The 14,426-nt window shown below is 40.7% G+C and overlaps 1 long non-coding RNA gene across 1 annotated transcript in view; it reads left to right on the plus strand.

Moving 5' to 3' along the window:
- Positions 1–283: 283 nt before the first annotated feature.
- The window catches only part of LOC122474288, a 37,032-nt gene continuing 22,889 nt past the window's right edge, over positions 284–14,426 (plus strand). Inside the window, exon 1 of the long non-coding RNA XR_006294886.1 lies at positions 284–1,242. This is a non-coding gene — a long non-coding RNA (uncharacterized LOC122474288). The remainder of the gene's footprint in view (positions 1,243–14,426) is intronic.

A 14,426-nucleotide genomic window follows, 5' to 3' on the forward strand; every position in this document is an offset into this window, starting at 1 on the left:
GCAGGAACTCTTCGCAAAGCTGTCACGTATCTGGGCAGGTTAGCTTTATTTTAAACATTCATTTTATAACGGAAGCAGTGTTTCAGAGTGGTTTTTGCCTTCACTGCAGGACTCTGCTCTTTCCAGTGATTAAGAATCTTTTCTTGACCCTTTTATAACATTCACACCGAATTTATTCCATCGCAGACTCTGAGAGACTCTGAGAGACTCTGAGACTTAAGGTTGGCTTCCAAATGGACCCCTAGTGGGGAAGCTGGCCCTGGGAAGGGGTGGTGAGGGCAGACTCCGGGCGCTCACACCCCTGCTTCGACCACAGGGACTTGGCACTGCTCCGGAGCTACCCTTGGGGTCAGATTCTGTCAGACTCCGGGGTTCCACAGTTGAGCAAAGGCTGAGAACCACTGTTCCAGAGAGCAGCTCCAGGCTGACTGCCTGGAAATGGGCAAAGAGCCACTGAAAGTCAGCACCATTGAGTGCCCTGTGTTCAGCCAATGGCCTGGAGCACAAGTGCCCACGAGGTTCACTACAGCTGCACTTTAAGGACCTGCGATCATTCTCCCGTTTCTTCTGAGAAGTCTTGTGACAAACCACCCAAGAGATTTAAGAGATGAATCCAACCGCGGGAAGCATCAACATTTTTGACCTTTTCTAGGTATCAGGCCTCGTGCTAAATGCTTTATGAGGGTTATTCCTCTTACCTCCCTCAGAAACTGGAGGAAGAAGTTTGGGGAAAGAAGCGGAAGAAATGTGGACGTTAAGTCTAAGAAGTCCTCAACGGAGCACAGATGAGCCAGAAAGGACATGGTTTCAAATTCCTCAATTCGAAGCTGCTAGATTGGAAAGGTCAAATTGGAAGCTACGTCTTTAAATGTTTCAACTTGTCTTTAGTAGGGTCATCAACAACAGATGCCATGGAGCAATGGTGTGCACGTTCTAGAATTGAGGCTCTCACATTTTCATCCGTAAATATCACCTGGAAGTGTGACAGAACTAGAGACTTTCAGTCTCCACCCGCAGAGATACTAATTCAGGACATTTATTATCAGGTGAGAATTGCTGGCAGACTGTACTGATAGGAAGGTCAAAGTGACCACCATTAAACCTGCAAGCTGGCTCTGTTTTAAGTTCATTTGCATCCGAGAAAGGCATGGCTGCTAATTACTTCGGAAACCGGATTGATCCACTTTTGGTCATTTTACTGTGAAGCATTGAGCAAGTGTGGCTGGAATTCACGATGGCCTGGTATGTTCAGCATTTATCTTACTGTGATAGAAATATTCCTCCTTCTCTTCTTTCGTTATTTTCTTATAAGCTGCAAGCTGTGCTAATAAGTAGCCAAGCCTCTCTTCACAGCTGATTATTTTGTGGACTGTGTCCCGGTGCATACAACCAAATCAGCCTTGAAACTATATTTCCCATATCAGTAAGCTTGGAGACCATTTGGGAAGACCCTTTATTCACTGGGGCCAGAGAACTCCTACTCTTGTTGGTTTTGAATGTTTCTTTGGCTGACCATGCCCTCGTCACCCTGTCAAATCTTATTGATCCTTAAAGGCTTATTACAAATGTCATGTCCTCCTAAAGCATTTCCTGATTTGCCTCTTCCATATCCCTTTTCCTGAATAGTCAACTCTGACTGCCATTACCTTTGAACCCACAAAACTCGTGGTTACAATTCTTTAATGGAGCATCTTTTCTTTTTTCTTTCCTTTGCTTTGCTTTGCTTTCCTTTGCCTTGCCTTGCCTTCTCTTTTCTTTCCTTCTCTTCTCTTTTTTTCTTGCTTTCTTCCATTTTGATTGCTTTATTCACTTACTTAGAATGCTTATGACAATACTTAAGCGCTACTGAAATAGATATGGTCAGAAGTGAAACCTCAGTCCTTCATGTCAGTTTCACTCCCCACTATAGACCTTTCAAAAGGTATTTGCAATATGTATGTCTCCACATATCCACCCCTTCCTCCTAAACACACACAGACTTATTGTGCTTTTGGTGGGGAGTTTCGATCCATAACAAAGTAGGCTTCCTTTCAGCTGCTCCAGCACGTGTAGAATTTCAAAGAAGGTTCAGTCTGTCCTTTAATTTGGATTTAAACAACAGTGCAACCCATAGATAAATTTGTGCATGGGTTTCCTAGTCTCTCCACCTCGCTTCGACCTTTTTGAGGGCACAAGGCTTTCTCTGTGGGCTCTCCTGGTGCCACCTCCCCCCTCCCCCCGCAGATTCTTACAATTGTAGATGACAGTGCTGCCGGGACCAGTTCCTCACCATCTTTCTCTCCCTCCTCAGTTCTTTGGCTTTTTATTCTTCACCTAGGGCTTGGAGAACCTTGTCTGTGAAGGGCCAGCATGTAAACGTGTTAGGCTTTGTGGGCCATGGAGTCTCTGTTGAACTGTTCACCCCAAAAGCAGCGGAGGCAATGTGTGAATGAATGGGGGTGTCTGTCTTCCAATAAGCCTTACTTACAGACACTGAAACTTGAATTTGATTCCTTTTATCTTTTTCCCCATTTGACAATGTGAAAATTGTTCTTAGCCTGTGGGCCATACAAAATTAGGCAGTGGTCCAGTTTGGCCTAAGGAACATAGGTACCAACCCCTGCCCTCCCCCAAACTTTACATCCTTTTGTATCTGGCTCCTGATGAAGTTGCCAGCAATTTTCTATTTGCCTTATAATGGGTGGAGCTGGGGCATGGATCTTCAGATTCTGGGGCCTGAAGAGGGAAAGCAGAAGGGCTCTCACAATGTCCTGGCCTTCAGGTAAGTATCTCAGATGCAACAAACAAAAAGCAAGATTAGAACTTCTGATCTTTCTGCTCTTCTGTGTTTTTCTTACAACATTAAAGGAGTATTTCCTTCCAGTCTTGATTTAACCATCATTGTTTATTGTACATATTTTATTCTACTTGACTCCATATAATTAATTTCCTGAAAATAAGGGCTTTTAAAACCCTAGTGTCTCTGCATCATCCATCCAAATGTCTGGTACAAATTCAGTCCTCAAATCTTTTGAAAGGAACTGATCGTAAGAATTCCTATCAAGCCTTTATTTCTCAACCAACACTCTTTATCCACATTCTATCCATTTCTACTCCTTTCTACTATTCTCTCTATAAATTAGCAAATAGAAAGAACATGTCTTCAAAATTCTTTTACATAGACTTTCTTGGAAACCAAGAAAAAAATGGGATATGATGGATGGAAGATATATCTACCTCTCTAGACATAGTTTCATTTCTTTCCCCAAATCCCAAGGCTGCTCTCCCTGGGAATGCAGGGCACAAATGTGTTCACCTGCTGTCCTGGGATGAACCTCAACATGGTGGATTTGTGTGGGCTTTCTAAAGTGTTCAACACTCACAGCCACTTGTATGAAGATGACAATAAGATTGTGCTCGTGCTTTGGCTGAATGTATCTTACATCTGTGACTGAGTCTAACATTGCTCTGATCCCCCACCTCCACCCTAGATCTGCTTTCCCTGCCTTTCTTGAAAGCAGATGTGGAATTCGTAGTAGACAAGGAGTCTTTCTTTATGTGATTCATGTCAGAGTTGTAGTGACCATGGAGAAATGTACATAGATCAGAATGGCAGCAGGGAGTGGACTGGTCAGAGAGAAAGGTGCCCCGACGTACTTAAACATATCTTTGGCTCTGGAATCCAAGCTAACGTATCAGGGTCTTCGTTTACAAAGTTTTCCCTGGTCAAAAAATAAAACGTCTAACAAGCCTAAAGTATACTCAGTAGCCGTATTAAAGTTCTCATAAATCATTTATGAGATGCAAAGTAAACATGCCTGGCTCTTTGTATTTTACTTCCTTGGCATAACACGCGTTTCAGCTGGCCTCAAGTCAGCATGAGTATTTTCCTCAAACATTCAAACTCCTCCTTCTAATGTGATATTTTATTTTATTTTACTTTATTTTATTTTACTTTATTTTATTTTATTTTATTTTATTTTATTTTATTTTATTTTATTTTATTATTTTTTTGAAATGAATACTTGACTTTCCATCCTCTAAACAGCCAACCATGTGGCCCATACGGGCAGTTCCAAAATGCAGACTGCCATTCCTGACAGTGTGATGTCCTACTGCTTGTAAGCCAAAGAGTAAGCACGTGCTATATTTATCTACACTGGGCCTTTCCTGGACACAGTTGCAAGAAATCATGGAAACCTGTGGCACTTCTTCTTCTTCTTCTTTTTTTTTTTTTTCATTTAGTTTAATTTATTTTTTTAATTTACATACAAATTAGTTAGCATCTAGTGCAACAGTGATTTCAGGAGTAGATTCCTTAATGCCCCTTACGCATTTAGCCCAACCCCCCTCCCACAACCCCTCCAGTAACCCTCGGTTTGTTCTCCATATTTAAGAGTCTCTTATGTTTTGTCCCCCCCCCCCCCGTTTTTATATTATTTTTGCTTCCTTTCTTTTATATTCATCTGTTTTGTATCTTAAAGTTCTCATATGAGTAAAGTCATATGATATTTGTCTTTCTCTGACTGACTAATTTCGCTTAGCATAATACCCTCCAGTTCATCCATGTAGTTGCAAATGGCAAGATTTCATTCTTTTTGGTTGCCGAGTAATACTCCATTGCATGTGTATACCACATCTTCTTTATCCATTCATCCATTGATGGACATTTGAGCTCTTTCCATACTTTGGCTATTGTTGATAGGGCTGCTATAAACATGGGGGTGCATGTGCCCCTTTGAAACAGCATACCTGTATCCCTTGTAAATACCTAGTGGCGAAATTGCTGGGCTGTAGGTAGTTCTATTTTTAATTTTTTTTGAACTTAATTTTTTTAATGTCTTATTTATTCTTAAGAGAGAGAGAGAGAGAGAGCAGGAGCGGGTGAGCGGCAGAGCAAGAGAGGGACACAGAATCTGAAGCAGGCTCCAGGCTCTGAGCTGTCAGCACAGAGCCCAATGCAGAGCTTGAACTTATAGACTGTGAGATCATGACTTGAGCTAAAGTTGGACACTTAACTGACTGAGCCACCCAGGCACCCCAACTTTTTTTAAATTTTTTGAGGAACCTCCATACTGTTTTCCAGAGTGGCTGCGGCAGCTTGCATTCCCACCAACAATGTGAAAGAGATCCTCTTTCTCCATATCCTTGCCAACATCTGTTGTTGCCTGAGTTGTTCATGTTAGCCATTCTGACAGATGTGAGGTGGTATCTCATTGTGGTTTTGATTTGTATTTCCCTGATGATGAGTGATGTGGAGCATTTTTTCATGTGTTTGTTTGCCATCTGGATGTCTTCCTTGGAGAAGTGTCTACTTATGTCTTTTGCCCATTTCTTCACTGGATTATTTGTTTTTATGGGTGTTGAGTTTGATAAGTTCTTTACAGAGTTTGTATACTAACCCTTTATCCGACATGTCATTTGCAAATATCTTCTCCCATTCCGTCGGTTGCCTTTTAGTTTTGCTGATTGTTTTCTTCGCTGTGCAGAAGCTTTTTATTTTGATGAGGTCCCAATAGTTCATTTTTGCCTTTGTTTCCCTTGCCTCCGGAAATGTGTTGAGTAAAAAGTTGCTGTGGCCAAAGTCAAAGAGGTTTTTGCCTGCTTTCTCCTCGAGGATTTTGATGGCTTCCTATCTTACATTTAGGTCTTTCATCCATTTCGAGTTTATTTTTGTGTATGGTGTAGGAAAGTGGTCCAGGGTCATTCTTCTACATGTCGTTGTCCAGTTTTCCCAGCATCATTTGCCGAAGAGACTGTCTTTATTCCATTGGATATTCTTTCCTGCTTTGTCCAAGATTAGTTGGCCATACGTTTGCGGGTCCATTTCTGGGTTCTCTATTCTGTTCCATTGACCTGAGTGGCTGTTTTTGTGCCAGTACCATACTGTCTTGATGATTACAGCTTTGTAGCACAGCTTGAATCTGTGTCACTTCTGTTGCCATAATATGGTTAAGAGTGAGTGTTGGCAAATGACAGCAATGTTTGCTTTTGTATGGCTCATGAGCTAAGAATGATTTTAATATTTGAAAATTCTTTCCAAAAATCAAAAGAAGAATATTTAGTGATCTGTGGAAACTGCATCAAATTCAAATTTCAGTGTCCACAAATAAAGTTTTGTTGGCTCAGAGCCACCCCCATTTGCTGATGTGTTACCTGAAGTTGCTTTTGCTTACCCTGGTGGAGCTTAGACCTTCGGCAAAGGCCTGGAAAGTCCTTCACAGAAAGGGCTTGCTGAACCCTGGTTTAGAGCTTGGGGTTTGGATCAGACTTTCTTGGCTTGAATTCTGGCTCTGCCTCTCACCGTGTGAAACCTGTAAGCTTTTCTTGTCTATAAAGTATTTTCTGGTCTGTAAAAGATGGTCTTCTTCATTGTTTTCTTGTGGGAAAAGAACTAAATGGGCTTCTCTGGTTTCCTCATTCCCTCTAGATGTCACTGTTCCAGTTGGGAGAATTCCACTCCTTCCTGATCAAGTCCCAAATGTTCACTAAGAGACTTTGCTATGTTGTGGACTTAACTGGTATTCGGATTCGTCGAATAACAGCCTGTCAATCATTTGGGGTTGGTTTTCTATCAGGTCAACTCTAACTTGATAAAGGAATACTTTTAGCACTCACAGAAAAACCATGTTTTTTTCTTTGTTGCCTGGAGGTGGGAATTCCAAGGTTTGAGCATGTATTCTGTAGTTTTAATTCAGCTTGTGCATTCAGAAGCAACCCTCTGGGCCTGTGGTCTTGGCATTCTTCCCCCTGAGCAGTGAACTGCCCAGTTCCTGAGAGCCCACCCACCGTAGGAGTGCTGTGTCCAGGGCCACAGGCACTGGTTTGATCAGGTTCATCAGTGCTTGTCGACCTTCCAGCATCACAGATGGGAATCTCACTTCCTGTGTCCATTTCAGGATGATAATCATGCTTCTTTCCCAGTGTTATTCAGTATTAAGTTATCCCTTACGGTTATTTGTTTGAACACAACAGAAATTCAGTCTGGTAAAAGAACACTTGTTGGAAGGATGCTGTGTGGCAAACCAAACTAAAGGGAAAAAGTAAAGAGCTGCCTACCAGGCCTTAAGAAGGAGCCAGGGAAGTTGTGTGAATTGCAGAGCACAGAGCTCATTTCAAGATGTTGCTTTCATGACTCACCCCCAGCACTGTTGCTTCTATGACTTCGCAAGACATTGGAGGGTCTCGGAGAGCAAATCTGATGGGCCACCCATGGGGTCAGGAGGGTGGGTCTTGTCACTGAAATCCTCCAGAATCATATTGAGTGGCAGAATGCCCAGTGGTCTCAAATAAGGGGTGTCAACCTCACTCCAGCCTTTAATTTTTTTTTTTTTTTGGTGGTGGTGGAGAATAGTGGTGGTGGGGAAGGTAGCTATTAGTTAGATTGTCTCTAAATTTCAGTTCCCCAAACTATAGAATCCAGATAATAGTATTTATTTTGCGTTGTTGTAAAGAGTAAGTGTAATAATATAGAGAAAGTGGTCTATACCATGCTTGACACATTGTCAACGTGCAGTTATTTCCCGATTATTGTTCTCTGCATCAATTCCCATATACAACATTTTTCCATCAAAATATTGTGCTCTCAGCACCTAGGGCTCATAATCTAGAACTCCATTTCAGTTTCTAGCCATAAGCACTCAAAGATAAAGGGAATCGATCGATGCAATAGTTCATTTCTCTGTAAACAAATTATTTAGGTCACTATCAAAACTGTCCGTATTGCAGGTACAGGTAGGTAACTATTTCCTGACCTATTTTTATGTTAGATTGAAATCTCTCTCAGGACAAGGCTGAGTCTTTTTTTTTTTTTAAGCTCAACCAATACTCACTGAGCATCTACCACAGGTAAAGCTTACTGCGGGGTGGGCAAGAAGGTGTACAAAGGGAATTCTGTGTTAGTAAGAGTGAGGACATTGTACCTTCATTCTAGAACAATTTCAATGTGGGAGGAAGGGTGTTAATCTAAAGCAGCTGGAAGGCAACTGACTCTGGGGAGTGTTACTGGGAGGCGTTACTGGGCTCTAGAGACGGTTCAAGATTACTGTAGTGTCCCATGGTTCTATTTGAATACAATGTCGTTGAGAAGATGCTATTGTGCTATGTTTGTTGACATAAAGGGGCTTAAGTGTGTTTTACTCCTGTAGCCAAAATTGTGAGTGGGAAAAAAAAAAAAGGATGCCCAATTAGTTGTCTATCTATGCGTTTTACAATACAAAGATTTCTCAGGTCCACGAGTCTTGACATCAACCCCCATCCGATGAGTCACTTTAGATAACAAGTTAAGTGGTAAACATATGCCAGCAGAGACATCTCTAGGTTTCTTCTCCATATTCATTCCCAGGGATGTTGGCTCTAAAAAACAACAATAATGACAATTAAAGATAAAATCAAACGTCCAGTGAAACTATTTTTTCAAGAATGAGGCCAAAATAAAGACATTTTTAGACAAAGATAAGCAAATAAAATAAAACCCCAAGACCCTGCAGGAGACTCCTACCAATAGGTCTTCACTCATGAAAGGCTAAAAAATATATTTCAGAAAAAAAAAAATGACCCAGAGGGAGCACCTGAGATGCAAGAAGGAACCGGAATAAATAATATGGTGTACGTCTTGGTAAATGTAAACAAAAACTGACTGCATAAGCAATTAAAATCTAATTTACAGTGTATAACATCAGTGTAGAAATAAAACCTTCAAATACATAACATGTAAGTCAAAAGGATGTGATCAATGTTGAAGTGCCCTAAGGTTCATATGGTGCTCAAAATGAAGGTAAAAATATTGATTAACTTCTAGTTTTCAAAGTTACAGATGCATGTTGGTCATTTATAGGACACCACTAACAGAATAGACAACCAAAATGTAATTTTTAAATCAGAAGAGGCAAAGAATGAAATGAGAGAGAGAGAAAAAAACAGCAAAGCTAAAAAGAGGCAAGACAGAGGGGCAAAAACTAAAAAGCTCTGGACAAGGAGAAAATACAAAACAAGGTGGTAAAAATCAATCCAAATATATCATTAATCAAAACGAATATTAGTAGACTATAATATCTAGTTAAAAGGCAAATACCGGGGTGCCTGGGTGGCTCAGTCGGTTAAGCATCCAACTTCAGTTCAGGTCACGATCTCACAGTTCTTGAGTTCGATTCCCTCGTCAGGCTCTGTGCTGACAGCTCAGAGCCTGGAGTCTGCTTTGGATTCTGTGTCTCCCTCTCTCTTTGCCCCTCCCCTGCTCATGCTCTGTCTCTCTCTGTCTCAAAAATAAATAAAAACATTAAAAAAAAAAGACAAATACTATCACACTGGATGAACAAGCCAACAATAAGCATCAATGCAGTAGATTCAGATATGAACTTTTTTCTTTAAACGTTTATTTATTTTTGAGAGTCAGAGAGTCAGAACATGAGCAGGGGAGGGGCGGAAAGAGAGAGGCAGACACAGAATTGGAAGCAGGCTCCAGGCCCTGAGCTGTTAGCACAGAGCCCTCCGAGGGACTAGAACTCACGAGCCGTGAGATCATGACCTAGGCTGAAGTCAGACGCTTAACCAACTCAGCCACTGAGGTGCCCCAGATATGGACTGTTGATAACAAATACATATCAGTGCAGCAGATGATTCAGATATGGACTATTTATAAGTCCTCATAAAAAGATACTGAAGGTTGAATATAAAAGAATGGAAAAAATTATAACAGACATGTACAAACTCCAGATAACTGGAATAGCCAGGTTCGATAAAAGCTGGTTTTAAGACAAAAGGCATTTGGGAGATCATTATATAATGCCTACTGAGAAAAGATTCACAAGTTGATGAAATTACAAAGTAGACAAAACACCAATGATCTTAGTGGGAGACTTTCAGACTACTCCATCAGATATTTATAGATAAGCCAGATAAACATTCATTAGGTATATAGAGTATTAACAGCATCTAACAGACATATATGGAACACTTCCCCCAGCAATTGGAGAACATACCGAGGATCTATAAACATTAACCTAGTTTTTAGACGTAAGGCAATCCTCCACAAAAATTAAAATGAGTGTCATTTGAGACCACATTGTGTAAACAGAATGCAAACAGTTAGAAATTGTAAGACAAAAGACAACTTGAAGACACAGCATAGGCTGAGAATTTAAAAATGCACTCTGAAACCTCTCATGAATCAAAGAAGCAACCAAAATGGAAATTAGAAATTATGTGAAACTGACAGTTAAGGAAATTGCTGTTCCTGGAAATTAGTGGACAGTTGATATTCAATGCCAGCTGGTGATGCCATGTAGAAATGGGGTCCCAAAGATGCCAGAACTTCTGAGTCTTTTCAGAGGATCCCGAGAACCTGGTATTTTTAATGAGGACTTTCTGATCTTTACAGCACTGTGTGGGTTCTCCCCGACTGCCCACTGAAACACTGGCAGGCCTGTTGGTCACCTGTTTGCTCTTCCCAGGGGAAGTGGGAAGTCACTGAAAGTTTATTGAACTGGAGAATGATTTGATCACACTGGTCTGACTCAAAGCACTCCAGATCCAGTAATATTTTATGTATATTATTTCATAAATGTAAGTATAATATATATTTACATAAATTATATATTATATAACTTTATATAAAATATATACATATAAGTGATTATATGTATGTGTGTATATATATATATATATTTTAATGAATCTGGATCAATCCCTCCCTGCCACAGTTGACATAAGGCAGCTATCAGTTGATTGTGGCATTTTTTCACTTTCCCTTGGGTGCACAGAAACCCTGCAGATTCTGTAGCCCAGAAAAATGACAAAGGCCCCTGGTCCTAGGTCTCTGGTGATTGCTGTGGCCATTGTTCCTTTGCTTTGGTCTGTTGGATTTTGACACGTAGTAAGCATCTAGTGAATGTTGGTTGTTGTTGTGGTTATTTATGAGCCCTATTAGCAAAACAGATTTCATAAAACTGACATTGCGGCACAGGTCTGAGGTTGTTCAACACTTAGGATCGAGGTCATGACCTAAGCATAGAACCCTTTCAGAGTCTGTTAAATGAATGAATTAAGAAGCCACGAAGCTGGCCAGCTTGATAGAAGGCCTGGTCTGGGCAGGCTGCTTTAACTTGGGAACCTTGATCTGTAACAGAGGAAGCAGAGAAGGAAAGGAGCCGTGTATAGGTGGGGAAGGCTCACCCAGATGGGGTGTTCATCTTCCTGAGCCCTCCTGTCATTGAGATTTCAGTTTAAAACGTCATCTCTCAGAACGGACTTGCCTGGTCAGCCAGTTACTCCCATCACATGGCCTTATTCCAATGATTTGAAAGGGGTTTGTTACAATCTGACATTTTCTTGTTTATTGATTTATTTCCTATTGAGCATGCTTTGCTGGAATAAAAGACAAATGTCTGTCTCGTCCACTGCTGAGTCTCCAGAACCTAGAATGTGCCCTGCACACACAGGTACTCCATTAATATTCATTGTCTGAGTGAGTGTATACTTTGCAAATTTGCCTGAGCCCAGCTTTGTTTTTATTTATGTACATTGGGGAAAAGAGAGTTCACTAACATCTGGATTCTGGCAAGATAGGAAACGCAAGTAAGGACACGTTAGCAATTGCATTTATATTCCCCATTTTTCCCCCTGTAAATTTATATGGGCCTTGAAAAAGATTAAGATGGAGGGATTCTTTTTGGAAGTCTCTCGTTTGATGGAAGCCATCGTCTCTACAGAATAGCGCTTATTTCACAATGCAGAGAAACTTCTGGATGTAAAAGGTGGCATAGGCTGCAAACCAAATTCGACAAACTTTGGAGATGTGCAAGTCCCTAAACAGGCATTCTTCCTTTGGTCTCAAATCAGAGAGATTTGCTAACAATGTCATTTCTTCCGTTTGGTTTTGCAGCTCAAACAAAACTTTCGCTCTTGCCCAAACCCTGACATGCAGAAACGTGGTGTGGAAGCAGTTTTGACAGGAAAGGAAGCCAATTGTCCTCATTTCATGATGAAGCTTTTAGTGTTGTTAGGAGTACCATATTCTGCTCTTCATAGAAGTCTTGATTTCATGTACATTTTAACATTCCAAAGTGCTTTTTCCTTTATATTTCATTTCATCCCTGCGGTATTCTTAGGTGTCAGTTATCAGTCCCGTTTTTAGAAGATATGAAAACTATAACTCAGAGTGAATACATGCTTTGCCCAGGGGCATTTAGCTACTTATCGGAAGACCTGGGTTTTAGTCTTGGCTTTGCTATAAGATATCATGTTCCATGCTCTTATCTCCACTGTGTTCAGTCTCAAAGCTAACTCTCTCCTAAGAAGTTGGAAGCATCCCCAAATCAGAGCAATTAAAATATGGATTTAGGGAATGAGAGGAAATACTCTTGGATTACTTGTTCAAAAAAGGCTACATTTTACAGTTATCCAGGCATGTACTGATTATCACTGACAACATTAGATGCAACAATTAGCAAATTCTATTTTTTATGGGGCATGATAGATCATAGTTATGGGGGGATAATAATGATACCTTATAATTGTATTGTGCTTTTATCTTCCCAAAGGACTTTAAAATCTATTAGTTCATTTTATCCTTCCAAGTGATGCCTTAAATTTTTATAATATGGCATTTTCAGCAGGCTCTAGAGTCAGGTAACTCTTAATAACATTTGCAAACTACAGCAGAAAGCCCACGCAGTTGTGTACCACAAAAAGGAAGTTGCCCTTAAAAATATCTGATAGCAAATTAGAAGTGGGGAAAGCAAAATCCTACATGTTTAAACACTCAGCTATCTAATTCCCTTGGGATTTCAGACTCCGCTCATAACAGTGAATATTTTGGAATCAACTCAAACTGCAAGCTGTATTCATTATAGTAGAGAGTGAAATGTCAGTGAGCATTTTTGCATTCGCTTGTTGCTGGGATTAAGACCACATTAGTAATTAGCTATAACTCATTTGCTTCAGTAATTACCCACAATTATTCAGAATCTCATGGGTAATGGAGCACACAGCACAGTTGGCACATGCTGCCTTTTGGGCACTGACCTCTTGGGTGAGAGGTCATCCCAGGCATGAGGAAGGGTGGGCTCTCAGCAGAGTCAGTTGGTCTGGTAGCAACACGTGCAAATAATTTACCAGAGACATGAAGAAAGACATTGTGCATGCAGGGGAAGCTTTATAATTTCTGCTGAAGTGAAGAACAGAAACAATTTTTGGCTTGTTTGTTGTTCGAAAAGAATGTTCTGGAAAACAATATGGCGGGCTTTCCTGGGAGTGGGCAAGACAGACTCAGGCTGGAAAGGAAATCACACGTCTGTTCTGGGTAGAAAACTACATGCGAGAGGGCAATGTGACTGAGGCAAGAGCTCCCTGAGATGGAAACGTGGAGCCTCAGTTCACGGCCCTTTCAGAAGCAAACAACACTCAGGCCTCACGTTACCTCATTCTGTGCAGAACCCTACAGGTGGTTAACAAATGAATCTCTCCCTGGCTGGGGGGTTGGTTGGAATAATGGGTTTCCAGTAATTATGTCACAGGGGGACAGGTGCAAGACTTCAGTTTCTCTTCTCTTCTCTTCTCTTCTCTTCTCTTCTCTTCTCTTCTCTTCTCTTCTCTTCTCTTCTCTCTCTTCTCTTCTCTCTCTTCTCTTCTCTTCTCTCTCTTCTCTTCTCTTCTCTTCTCTTCTCTTCTCTTCTCTTCTCTTCTCTTCTCTTCCTTTTTTCTTTAGTGAGAGAATGAAGTACTCCTGAACTAATTTTTATAGCTTAGATTTCTATTCTATTCTATATCATAACTGTTAAAAGTAGAGATTTTCGGGGTAACATGGAACGGTGTTCCAGTCCTGGCTCTCCTATACATAAACTGGGCAAATTACTTAGCCTTTCTGAGCCTCAGTTTCCTTTCCTGTAAAGTGGATAAATTAATAAGTACTATCTCATTGGGTTGTTGTGAAGATTCAGGACTAATGTTAAAGCTCTCACCATAGCACTTGGTGTTAAGTACACCATATATCCTTGTTTTTATTACTGCTGTCGCTGCCTTAAAAAGTGATACATGTTGTACTATTTGTTCCACACAATCTCCCCGTGAGTGTCCCATCTCCATTTGACAAATGAGAAAACCAAGCCCCAGAAAGGGCATATGCTATGCTGAAGTTAACACGATTAGCACGGTAACCCATAACTCAGAACTCTGGTTGACTATTTTCCATTCAAAAGACCCATTGACTTGAGATAATTGCATTATATATACTCTATGTTAGCCAGAGCACTAGCCTTTCTCCATATGTAATTGTCAAGGAAAGAATTTCCTTCCCTTTAGCTCCTTCAACTCTGCCTACAACTCCTTACTACTAACTACTCTTCTTTTTAATTAGTGGAACAGTCTGGTAGGCAGAATAATGGCCCATGAAGATACCCATATCTTAATCCCTAGAACCTGTGATTATGTTAGGTTATGCGGAGGATAGA

The sequence above is a fragment of the Prionailurus bengalensis genome, chromosome D4 (genome assembly GCF_016509475.1).
Source record: "Prionailurus bengalensis isolate Pbe53 chromosome D4, Fcat_Pben_1.1_paternal_pri, whole genome shotgun sequence".
Lineage (NCBI taxonomy): Eukaryota > Metazoa > Chordata > Mammalia > Carnivora > Felidae > Prionailurus > Prionailurus bengalensis.